The following is a 13,331-nucleotide window of genomic DNA, read 5'->3' as shown; positions in this document are numbered from 1 at the left end:
GGCATGATTCAAAGAAGAGCCAAGGGAGTTCTGCCAGTGAACTGGCCAACATTTATTCTGAACCATGGTCACTTTAAAAACTAGACATGTATCGCTGTTTGTGGGACCTTGCTGTGCAGAAATTAGCTGCTCTGTTTCTTACTTTACAACAGCAATAAACTTCAGTTTGTGATGTACTGAGGTCATGAAAAGTGCTTCATAAATGCAGGTTCTGGTTTTCTATCATATGCACTATTTGCCCGGTTAGGAAACTCTTTCGAGTTATCAACAGTCACAGATTGCAACTCTTTCGCGTACAATCACAGTTCTTGGTTTCCGGGAGTGCGACATGAACCCACAACCCTCTGATTCAAAGGCGAGGGTGCTATGAACTGAGCCACAGCTGACACCTCGATTGCCCGGTTAGGAAACTCTTTCGAGTTATCAACAGTCACAGATTGCAACTCTTTCGAGTACAATCACAGTTCTTGGTTTCCGGGAGTGGGACATGAACCCACAACCCTCTGATTCAAAGGCGAGGGTGCTATGAACTGAGCCACAGCTGACACCTCGATTGCCCGGTTAGGAAACTCTTTCGAGTTACCAACAGTCACAGATTGCAACTCTTTCGAGTACAATCACAGTTCTTGGTTTCCGGGAGTGGGACATGAACCCACAACCCTCTGATTCAAAGGCCAGGGTGCTATGAACTGAGGCACAGCTGACACCACTTGCCCGGTTAGGAAGGTGAACAGAATGTTACAGGTCTCTTCTAATGCGGTTTTATACTTAACGGGCAGGAATGTTGGTGAGTGATTGATATACCCTTTAATTAAAAAAAAAACTTTCACCACTGGCTTCTATATATATATAGCACTAGGAAATAACTTGTGCTTGTTTAGCATCTTTCATATTCTCAGGCCCCCCACCCCCCCCATAGCATTTAAGAGCCAATAAATGACCTCTTTTGACAAGTAGCCTTTGTTGCTATCTAGGCAAAGGCACGCAGTTTTTTTTTCCCAAACAAAGCTCGCAAACAGCCAGAGGTATGTGATCAATGAAACTATTTTTGGTAGAGCCCTTAATTATCCAAGAAACGTGGCCACAACATAGTCAGTGGTAACAATACAGCTATTCCTCATTTTAGTGTTCCTAAAAAAAAGTGCTAAATGAAAACGCTCTAAACAAAATCACTTCCAGTAAGAAAATAAGGGCGGGTTACATCCCTGACCTGTAATTTTTATATTAGAAAGCTATCAGTTAGTTGCCTTGTAACCTAACCTGTCCAAAAATTATCTTACGAACTCTTAATAACTTAACTGCACTAACTCTTTCGGCACTTACCTCCCGCTTCCCTCTCCTGGACTTGCGGGAGGAGCTGTGAGTGTGAAGGAGGGAACAGGGAGGCGGTGAACCCGGGAGGGGGAGGCGGTTAGCGGGAGAGGCGAATGACAGTTTGTTTTTAAATACACTGAGCATGCTCAGTAACCGTGCTGAAATGAAAATGGCGGCGACGCCACTGGGCAACATCCCTAGTTTACCAATCGTGCCAATATGAAAATGCAGGTATTAGAAGGTGCTTTAAACAGGGGATACCTGTACTAGTTTATGTCTAGTTTGAACCGAAGCTACTGCAGTAAATAAACTTTCTTACCGTCTGCAGTGGATGAGCGAGAGGGAGATGGTGATGGTGATGTGGACTTTTTGTGCTCCTTCTTTGCTTTTCCTCGGTACTGACTGAGAGTGTCTAACCGGGCTCCGAGCTTAGCTTCAGGGTAAAGGAAGCAAAGGGAGACTTGAATCTCTACTCGTCCAAGCTGCCTGTATTTGTTTTACTTCATTATAATACCAATTAGCATTATAGTAAAATAGTGAAACACAGACCTAAACAAGCACGGAGCTATCAAACAGTGACTTAAGACGACAGCGACTTAGCCTTTTCAAAGGAGTTACACTTTGTCATTTCTAATTTATTGGCAACATCAAACTGTTTGGAGGCTGTGATGGAAAAATAAGAGAGATCAAAGATTTTGGAACTTATTTTCAGGTGGATGGTTACCTTCTGATTGATCCCATGGCACGTTTTGAAGGAGAGACCAGAAGAGTTCTCCATAGAGCAGAGAAGGTTGTGGGCAGATTTAATAGAAGTGTTCAAAATTCTAAAAGCTTTGATAGAGTAGATAGGGTAAAATTGTTTCCAATGAAAGGAGGGTCCCTAACCAGCAAAGACAGATTTAAAATTGCCAGAGGAAGAAAAGATGAAGAGAATTTAATTTACTCAGCAAGTTATAATCTGGAATGCATTGTGGAAGTAGATTCAATAGTAACTTTTTCAAAAGGGAATTTGATGTCTACTTATAAAGGAAAATTTTGCAAGTCTTTGGGGAAAAGGCAGGGGAGTGGGATTAATAGGAAGCCTCTTTCAGAGAGTCAGCAAGGGTATGATGGGTCAAGTGGCCTCCTTCTGTACGGCATGGTTCCTATGCGATACTTATCACTCAACCAACTTCATCAAAAAAAATTGATTATTATTTCTAGGATCATACTGTGCCCAAATTGGCTACTCTATTCTCCTGCCCAACCCCACCCCACACACAACACTGACTACTGCCCATAGCCTGTTAAATGCTTTGAGACATCCTGAGGCCATAAAAGGCATTCAATAGATGCAACTTTTTTTTTACAAATAATTATTTGAATTTGTTACTCTTAATCATTGCATACTTTGTCCTTTCAACATTTACCTAATATATTGACACAGTCATTTTTTATGTAAATCTGCAAACTGATTCCATATTGTGAGCAATGAAATCTCGAAAAGGGTGTTGTTTTTCACAGTTTTGCTTGCACTTTACTTATAACATTTTTCCTGTTCCCTAACCTGTCTCTGAAAGAAGCTGGCAAATGACTTGCTGTCAGTCTTCCACCACTGCTATTCTGAAATCATAGGAGAGAATTTTCCCCCCATGGAGGGGAGGGGGGGGGGGGGTTGTGCAGGGGGGGTGGGCGCAGACCCGATTGGTGTCCCCCGATCGGGTCTGTGCCGCCATTTTACGCGGGCAGTCCAATTAGGGCCCGTCCAGCGTGACAAGCGCCTGGAAGCGGTGCGCACTCCTTGTGCGGGCAGGCAGGGGGGTTTCCGTGAGTCGGGGCTTGCTGTCTTTCGCATGCATGCACGCAAAAGAGTGTAGAAATCTCCCTGAGGCACAGAGGTGCCTCAGGGAGCTAAGTTTTAAAAATTTTCATGAAGAAAAAAAAATTTAAGACCTCATGTGACAGTGTCACATGAGCTGGGACATGTCAATGAACTTTAATGAAAAAATTGATTTAATTTATAAACCCTTCATGAAACCTCATCCCACTCATGGATGAGGTTCCATGAAAAATGTGAAGGCTGCCTGGGCTCTTCGCCTGCCCTCCTCCCTTAAGGTTGGACGGGTAGCTTTTTCAATAGCCTTAATTAGTTAATTAATGGCCTTAACAGGCCTTTGATAGTTCGGCGGGCGCACAGCCGAGTCGGCTGCACGCCTGCTGAACTGAAAATCTAAATGATGTCACCCTGCGTCATTTTATGCCTCGACAAGCGGGGGCGAAATTCTCTCCATATATTCAAGGAGGTGCCAGAGAGATAACTCCACTACTCTTAACCCCCCACCCCGCCACCCCTGGGGTTATTAGTGATCCATTTTTTTCTTCCATTCAGGGTTTCTCCACAGCAGAAGAGATACCAGGAACTCTGCAACAAAAACAAAAATACCTGGAAAAACTCAGCAGGTCTGGCAGCATCTGTGGAGAGGAACACAGTTAACGTTTCGAGTTCGAATGACCCTTCAACAGAACTAAGTAAAAATAGAAAAAAGGTGAAATATAAGCTGGTTTGGGGGGGGTGGGTTAGAGCTGGATAGAGGGCCAGTGATAGGTGGAGATAACCAAAAGTTGTCACAGACAAAAGGATAAAGAGGTGTTGAAGGTGGTGATATTATCTGAGGAATGTGCTAATTAAGAGTAGAAAGTAGGACGAGCAAGGTACAGATAGCCCTAGTGGGGGTGGGGTGGGGTGAAGGAATCAAAAAAGGCGAAAAGGTAGAGATAAAACAATGATGGAAATACATTTAAAAATAATGGAAATAGGTGGGAAAAGAAAAATCTATATAGATTGTTGGAAAAAAAAGGGCGGGGGGCGGGGGGAGGGGAGAAATCGGAAAGTGGGTGGGGATGGAGGAGAGAGTTCATGGTCTAAAATTGTTGAACTCAATATTCAGTCCGGAAGGCTGTAAAGTGCCTAGTCGGAAGATGAGGTGCTGTTCCTCCAGTTTGCGTTGAGCTTCACTGGAGCAATGCAGCAAGCCAAGGATGGACATGTGGGCATGAGAGCAGTGTGGAGTGTTGAAATGGCAAGCGACAGGGAGGTCTGGGTAATGCTTGCAGACAGACCGAAGGTGTTCTGCAAAGCAGTCACCCAGTCTGCGTTTGGTCTCTCCAATGCAGAGGAAACCACATTGGGAGCAACGAATGCAGTAGGCTAAATTGAGGGAAGTGCAAGTGAAATGCTGCTTCACTTGAAAGGAGTGTTTGGACCCTTGGACGGCGAGGAGAGGGGAAGTAAAGGGGCAGGTGTTGCACCTTATGCGGTTGCATGGGAAGGTGCCGTGGGAGGGGGTTGAGGTGTAGGGGGTGATGGAGGAGTGGACCAGGGTGTCCCGGAGGGAACGATCCCCGTGGAATGCCGCCGGGGGGTGAAGTGAAGATGTGTTTGGTGGTGGCATCATGCTGGAGTAGGCGGGAATGGCGGAGGATGATCCTTTGAATGTGGAGGCTGGTGGGGTGATAAGTGAGGACAAGGGGGACCCTATCATGTTTCTGGGAGGGAGAAGAAGGTGTGAGGGCGGATGCGCGGGAGGTGGGCCGGACAGGGTTAAGGGCCCTGTCAACCACCGTGGGTGGAAATCCTCGGTTAAGGAAGAAGGAGGACATGTCAGAGGAACTGTTTTTGAAAGTGGCATCATTAGAACAGATGCGACAGAGGCGAAGGAACTGAGAGAATGGGATGGAGTCCTTACAGGAAGCAGGATGTGAGGAGCTGTAGTCGAGTTAGCTGTGGGAGTCGGTAGGCTTGTAATGGATATTGGTGAACAGTCTATCACCAGAAATTGAGACAGAGAGGTCAAGGAAGGGAAGGGAAGTGTCAGAGATGGACCATGTGAAAATGATGGAGGGGTGGAAATTTGAAGCAAAATTAATAAATTTTTCCAGGTCCAGACGAGAGCATGAAGCAGCACCGAAGTAATCATCGATGTACTGGAGAAAGAGTTGTGGGAGGGGGCCGGAGTAGGACTGGAACAAGGAATGTTCCACATACCCCATAAAGAGACAGGCATAGCTGGGGCCCATACGGGTACCCATAGCCACAACTTTTATTTGGAGGAAGTGAGAGGAGTTTAAGGAGAAATTGTTCAGTGTGAGAACAAGTTCAGCCAGACGGAGGAGAGTAGTGGTGGGTGGGGATTGTTCGGGCCTCTGTTCAAGGAAGAAGTGGAGAGCCATCAGACCATCCCGGTGGGGGATGGAGGTGTAGAGGGATTGGACGTCCATGGTGAAGAGGAGGCGGTTGGGGCCAGGGAACTGGAAATTGTTGATATGATGTAGGATGTCAAAGGAATCACGGATGTAGGTGGGAAGGGACTGGACAAGGGGAGAGAGAATGGAGTCAAGATAGCAAGAAATGAGTTCCGTGGGGCAGGAACAGGCTGACACGATTGGTCTGCCGGGACAGTCCTGTTTGTGGATTTTGGGTAGGAGGTAGAAGCGGGCCGTCTGAGGTTGGTAGACTATCAGGTTGGAAGCTGTGGAAGGAAGATCTCCAGAGGAGATGAGGTCAGTAACAGTCCTGGAAACAATGGCTTGATGTTCAGTGGTGGGGTCATGGTCCAGGGGGAGGTAGGAGGAAATGTCTACGAGTTGACGCTCAGCCAGGAACTCTGCACATTGAGAATCACTGTTGTATGAAAAAATATCCTAATGTTGTGTGGAGCATTAGGCTGCCTGTATAAGAAACCGCTGCTTTTGAATAGCTTTTCTAACTTTAATTGTAACTACATGGCAGTTTTTACGCACTAGCTTCAAAATGTATTATGACGATATGTTTGGTGTATTAATTCTCATTCTATATATTGATATGCAGAATTGCTTTCTTAATTCCCATATGAAGAATGGAAACTGTTCATTTTGACCTACCTAGGAATTTGGAATTGACAATATTATCATTGTTCAGTAATGGCATATAAACGGGTGTTGAGTCACAGGCTGGTTCTAGAAGATACAGAAATGCACACTCAGTGTGAGAAACACTTTTCCAAGGCAGAAGGCAAAATAATTGAGATTCTTAAACCAACCCTTCCTTTTAGATTCCAACTGCTGCTGCTTTCTTACCTCATTGCTTTCCTCCTCCAGTTTTGGGAGGGTAGAATGATCTAGCTCAGCAATTACAGGTGATCCCATGTGTCACTCTACCAGTCATCAGGGCTATATTACAGAATAACATAGAATCCTCTAGCTTCTCCTTCCAGGAATGAATGTTACCTGAAATTCTACTACTTTAATATTTTTCAGCTTTGCCTTGCCAAACTCTTAACACCAGTTGCAAGTAACATGAGTTTGTTTTCTCTCTCCAGTTCCCAACCTTTACTGCTGTTTTCACGCTTTTGAAAATTCACATATATACAAAACACCCGCAGTGCTCCTTTCACCAATACACTATTTCCTCAAAGAACACTATAAAATTTTCAGATCTGAATGAATCAATTTTGTTCAAAGCATTAACTTTACCCTTTATTCTGGCCTTGAGAAGCTTATCCTCATGGGCTGGTTGGTCTCTACATAGTTACCTGGTTTATTTCTTTAGAGGAATTTACTTACTGCTCACACCAAGAAGAATATAAACTTCTCGTTCAGTCAGGATGTCAGAGGCGTAGCAATGTTGGTTTTGTGGTAGATTCTTCACTTGTCCACTGTCGTCTGCTAGATCAACCTCGGCTTAAATGCAGACACATCAAAACTGTCAGTGCAAAAAATACTGGGAATTTTTCAGATTTCTTACATTTCTTTACAAACAACTAGAATTAACCATTTCTAAAAAATCTTATATTGTTGTATTATTTAACCTTTTTTGCTACCTAACAAAATTACTCACTCCGCTCTCCTTACTCCTTTTTTGAAGGTGGAAGCATGTTTTGGAAGTGTTTTCTCATTGGCTGGCTCCAACAGTTGGTTTATCAGTTAGTTGAAAGCCTGGACTTCAAATATTGCAATATTTCTACTAATAATGTTACTCCATCATGACTTATTAACACACCACAACAGCAGATCTGCCAGTAAGGATATTCATTAGCTAATGGATGGATTAATTACGTAGAATTAACAGCACATGAACAGGCTCTTCAACTAAACTGGTAAGCACCATTGTTTCTGTTCCATTTGGCCTCCTCAAACTTTAATTCAGCTCGCCTTATTGTTACGATCACTGGGGAAACCGTAAACCAAAGTGACCATACTTACCATATGACCCACAAATGAGGAAATTACCAACAAGACTTAACTTTTTGTAACTTTTACTTTAACATGAATCAGAACTAAAGTAAATTAAACATGAATTAACAGGCAGATGATACTGTAAATAGTCAATACAATGAAGATACATCTTACACAACCAAAAGCGCACACATTATTCCCCGCAAAAATGCGGCACTGTGTGCAATCTCAGTCTTTCCAACTCAGCCTGTGGTACATAAGATCTCTCACTTTCCCACTCGATCAATTTGGCCCTCGGGTCACGTCCACTGGGAGCTGTACTGCATCCGAGGTCCACAGATACTGTTAACACTGACAAGGCACATGTCTACGAGCCCTCTCTCACTTGGGTCAAGTTAGTTTTCAGAGTTCCTTTTCAACTAACTAACCAACAATACCAGTCCATCATCTAGTCCTCTGATGCAAACTCTTAAGCTCTTTTGCATGTCTGAACTATTCGCACCATTTTTAAGATTCAGTCCATTTTAGCTTGGTTGTACGTTGTTTCCCCAAGAGCTTCAGGAATTCCATTTTTCTTCTTACTACCAAACAGAAAACTGACCTTTTCATTGAGCTTTGCTGGCACCTCCTTGCACAAATTCCGTCTTCCTCTTCCTTTGTCTGCATCTGTGTACTAGTCACCTTCATCCCCCAGCTCTCTTGCTTGTAACACTCCTTCATGTCTGGCCACATTACTTCTTTCTTCACTGCCTTATTGTTGGTACTGCTTCCAAGTCAAGGGTCACCAGGTTACATGGACCAGTATTTCTCATTAACCAAGAAAATTACAATTGGTCCCTTTACAATTGATGCAAACTCTTAAAAGTTCTTTTCAAACTTGCTTAAAAACAATTACAGATTCCCTAGACATTTTAAAGAAGTTACAAATTTTCCTCACTGTATTGCTTTCAGGTCAAAGGTCATCACAATATCTTTCTGTCCCTTTCTTCCTCATATACTTACCTAGCTTCCCCTTAAATGCATCTCTGCTATTCACTTTAGCTACTCCACGTGTTAGTAAGTTCTACATTCTAACCATTCTTTGGACAAAGCTGTTTCTCTTGAATTCCTAGTTGGGTTCATTAGGGACTATCTTATATTGATGACTAGTGGTCTTGGATTTCCTTACAAATGGAAACATCACCTGGAGTTATCCATCAATACTTTTGGAGAAAGGAAGTTTATAATAAACTCATCTTATGCCATTTTCCCAGGGTTTCCGTAGCTCTTCCACCAAAGCTATATTATAAATAATCATTCCATAGGGATTTTCCCACTTACTTAATCATGCTACAAACTGCACTGAATGTTCTTATCACCATCTTTACATTTTAGTCTTTTCCTCACTCAAAAAGTCTTTCATAATTGCATTGAGAACAGGTAAAATAATACATTTAAACAGGAGGGTTAGACAACTTGAACTTCTTGTTTTGACTAGATCTTTACAGCCAAAGTATTTCTTCCCTCCTTTTCTACCTTCTGGATTTCCCTGTGAGCCCTGGTAAAGAATGTGGGTACAAACTTACAAACTCTACTTCTAGGCTTCTGCTGAAACTACTTCTAGGTGGTACACAAGATGGTAGTGACAGATTTTCCCTCTGAGTCTCCTTATTTTATTTCCCCATGGAAAAATACTTGACCTCTGCCCCTCCTTGAATACATGGTTGAGATCGAGAGTTCACCATGTGGAGAGTTATTGACACAAACCTTCAATTGTTTGTTGATCACTGTGTCTATCTTTACTTTTGGTACAGAAACCATGCAAAATGGATCCCAGGCCACTTTTAAATGTTTTAAAATTGTGCCACTCACTATGAAGAGCTTGAAAATTCATAATCAATTTAATGTAAGTGTGCTGCGTGACATTTAGTGGGTGTGTGTCAATGTTGGAGTTGCGTTGAGGGTCAGAGGTCAATGTGAGTATATAAGCAGCGCATTCATTACAAATAGAGCCACATCCTACCTATAAATAGGGACTGTTTTTCTTGGTGACATGAAGGTTGTGAAAAGTGGCAACTCTAGATTGTTGCTCTTACCTTCAGTCTCATAGTGACAGTTCTTTTTGATACAGTCCAGCAAAATCTGAGTCTTACAGTATGCATTGAAGAGAGCATATTCATTATCTGCAGTGAACACACACATGGTTACTTCATTAAAAAACACAGAATTCTATGAAGACGTTCCTCTGTGCCAATGAATACACACAGGATTATTTAACTTCTTGACTAATCAATATTTCATCTGTTATTAAATGTTTAATTTTTCCCCTAATTTCTTCCCCTACATTTTCTGATTGTTCCAACTCATGCTGGAGTTAAGTTTCTTGATTATCTAGACCAACTGCCCATTCAATCCTCATATCTAAAGCCAGATAGGATAGGATACTCAAACCAATGGTATGTACACAGCTGGACATTGAAATTGACATGGACACAGGATTGAAAGGTTAGTTTTGGGAATGGAGACCCAAAGAGCTGTTGCAACCAATTGTAAAGCTCCATCTCCTACTCATACTGAGGTCCACTAGCTCAACACAGAGGATGGGCTGGATCTTGGGATCTTCCTGGCCTGTATAAATACCAGCCTTTGCAGATTCTAGGAAAAGGAGCAGGCCATTCAGCCCTAAGAGCCTGATCATGGTTGATCGGTATCATAATTCCATTACTTGCCTTGGTTCCATATCCCTTCATATGCTTTCCAAACAAAAATCTATGAATCTCAGAAATTTTCGATTAATCTAGCCTTGGGGGGGGTCTAAATTTCTATTCTCCCCCTCCACCACCACCACCCCCGCCCTCAGTTCCTGACATCACCCCTGAACGACCTAGCTCCAAATTTTAAGGTTGTGCTCTCTTGTTCTGGATTCTCACCAAAGGAAATTGTTTCTTTCTATCCACCCTACATTATGCTCATTTCATCTGTTACTTAATATTATATGCCCAAAGATCTGCAGTTTGAGAATTGACCTGTTCAGTCACATGAAAACCCATGACAGAAACTCACGACCCTGAGTGGATGTCATCCTCGAAAAGAGGGACAGCCGACGACGATTACAACTATTTCTATTACTGTAAATCTCCTAACTTCTGCTCCTTGCTGAAGCTGCATCGTAGTTGGAAAAGATGTTTCACTTTTAATTGGGTGAACCTTCAGCCCAAAGAGTCACAAAGTTACACTGAGGTCTGACTGTTAACTTTTATCACATACAACCCAGGTTTAGAAACGTAGGATCCTGCAGTTAAAACTAAAGATACTGATTCTGGGAGTGAGGCAATTATTTTAACTGTTGAAAGGATTCTCATACTTACCTCCATATAACACGGTAATAAACATGATGTGTTACAATCACTACAGTAAAACTCTAACACAATTCTGAAACGTCGACAGTTAAAAGTCCATTGGATGATAACTGCAACATTCATTTAAGTACCAACAGCAATGCAAGACTGGGCATGTTGCAGCGTGTTCCTATCCTGAAGCAAGTAAACACTTAAATGATTCAATTGAAGCAAAATATAATCAATGATAAATATGGTATGTTGTTAATTATTAACAAGCAGTGGCTCAGGTATCTATTGGATACTTTCAAAAAGTAATGCAGAAAAAGAAAAGGAGGTTAAGGAGGTTTAACCTGCCAATCTAATCCTCAGTGCTTTTAACATAATGGTTTTTTAAAAGGCCATTTACAATATAATACTCGCATGAAGGAACATACTGTTCTGTTCCTTGGGTTAGGTAGAACCTGATCTTATTTCATTATTCATCAAATAAATATGATTTATTATCCAATTACTTAGCTTCTACTTTTTCTATCTTGGGTTTACTCATTAGTAGCACCACTAAATCAGGAGATTATGGGTTCAAGTCCCACATCAGGATATGAACATGTAATCTAGGCTGGCATTTCAGTATAGTACTAAGGGAATGCTAAATTTTTGGAGGTACTGCCTTTTAAATACTGGCCCAGTCTACCCTTTCAAGTAGGCATAATAGACCCCACAGAGCTCGATGTACCACAGCTAATCGATGGGGGCACTGGGATATGTGCCTCTAGATGACCAGAAAAAAACGACTACAACGGGTTAGAAATTTGGCTCCATAGGACCTGGGATTTTGATACAATGGGTGCCATCTTCTGTCCAAAATGGCAGCCATTGACGGAGGGAGGGGACAGTGAGCACAGTTCTGCTGCGGGTCATGCTGGGCACCATTCTAGTAAGGGGCCAAACAAGAGGCATCCATTAGAAGCATGTTAGGCAATTATCATATGCAGATAAGGGGCCCAATGGCTGCTTCTACTCCCTTTTAAGCTTGTGCCCAATGCACAAGCACAGTGCTGATTGTCTTGGGGAAAAACTAACACTAGGCAGCATAGAATGGATAAAAGGTTAGTACTCACCTTAATCACTGCCGCTCCCCATCTTGAGGTCTTTAGTTTCAGTCCTGACTCTGACCTCCAGGCCCATCAACATTGAGGATCAGTCAACAATACTGCAGACCCTTGTGACCTTCTTTCCTGACCTTCTCGCCTCCCATACTGATGTCACTCAGAGGCCTGCCGTTCCTCGTCCAGACCCTTGTGAGCTTACCCAATCACTTACCTGCACATTAGCACATGAGTCAGTGTACGCTTTACCACTGCACCTTCTACATGACAATGAGGCCCAAGGAACAAAATCCGGGGTGGTTAGCATCCTGTGGCTGAGGTTCCCAAAAATAGGCGCTACCCAAATTTGGAAGCCAATATCTGTTTCCGCTGGATTCTTAGGGACCTGATACCTCACTGTTGGACCAGCAAAGTTATGATGTAGAACCATTAGTGAAGGTACCTGAAAATGGCAAACATTCCAAATTTTATGGGTTGAAGATTATGACCGGGAATTTCCGCACCTGATTGGAGATGGGCATGTTCGGTGGAAAGATCGGAAAATCTCATGAAAAGACCCTAGGTGTGTTCCCCAGCGATGTAAATCCAGTAAGCAATTGTCCCCTCCCTCCGTCAATGGCTGTCCATGTTTCCCGCTGTTGGACGTTGGGAATTTAATTTAGATACGTTTCCATACCACTACTGCGGCCACACGCCGGAATCGCTTCCCTCCTCCACATCAAATTTAAATCCCACATCAGTGTGATTTTAGAACGGTGTGATTTACAACTGCCTTTAAAAGGAGACCTGAAATTTGAGGGGAACACGGAGGTCAGTGCACACTGCTTGCAAGGATTCCAAAACAAAATGACTCCACAAATTCAGGGTCCGGCGTGGGGGGGGGTGGCAACACAGGCAAGTCTCCACAGTGGCTTCTTCGTAGCCAGTGCAAGGGGGTAGTCACGGCGGCACAGACTGAAGGTTGCACACTAACGCATGCTGAGGGGGTGGGGTGGGGTGGGGGAAGTAGAAAACTGTCAGGCAAATAGAAAGCATGTCAAAGATGAGCACTCTTCCGTAACTGAGACTATCTAGCTTGAGCTAAATTGACATGCTTGGAGTCAGGCTAGTCAAACAATTGTATCAATTGTACGCACTCAAGCAGCAATCATCCCTGACAGTGCCAATGATTGCTCCTCCACTTTTAATCCCTCGCGTGTAGACTTCAAAATCAAATTAGTGCTATGGTGCTACAGAACCATTGGGTGACTGGGACGCTTGAGGATCCCTTGGGAAAGGTGGCCATGGAACACCGATGGAGGGGTGCACTCCTAATCCCTTGCATTATGTTTAAGTTGACATTGAAAAGTCACCCTCATGGTCCAAGCAAAGTGCGAAGCCTTGGGTTGCAGGTTAGGAC

This window comes from Cetorhinus maximus, chromosome 2 (genome assembly GCF_964194155.1).
Source record: "Cetorhinus maximus chromosome 2, sCetMax3.hap1.1, whole genome shotgun sequence".
Taxonomy (NCBI): Eukaryota; Metazoa; Chordata; class Chondrichthyes; order Lamniformes; family Cetorhinidae; genus Cetorhinus; species Cetorhinus maximus.
This window is presented reverse-complemented; position numbering follows the sequence as displayed.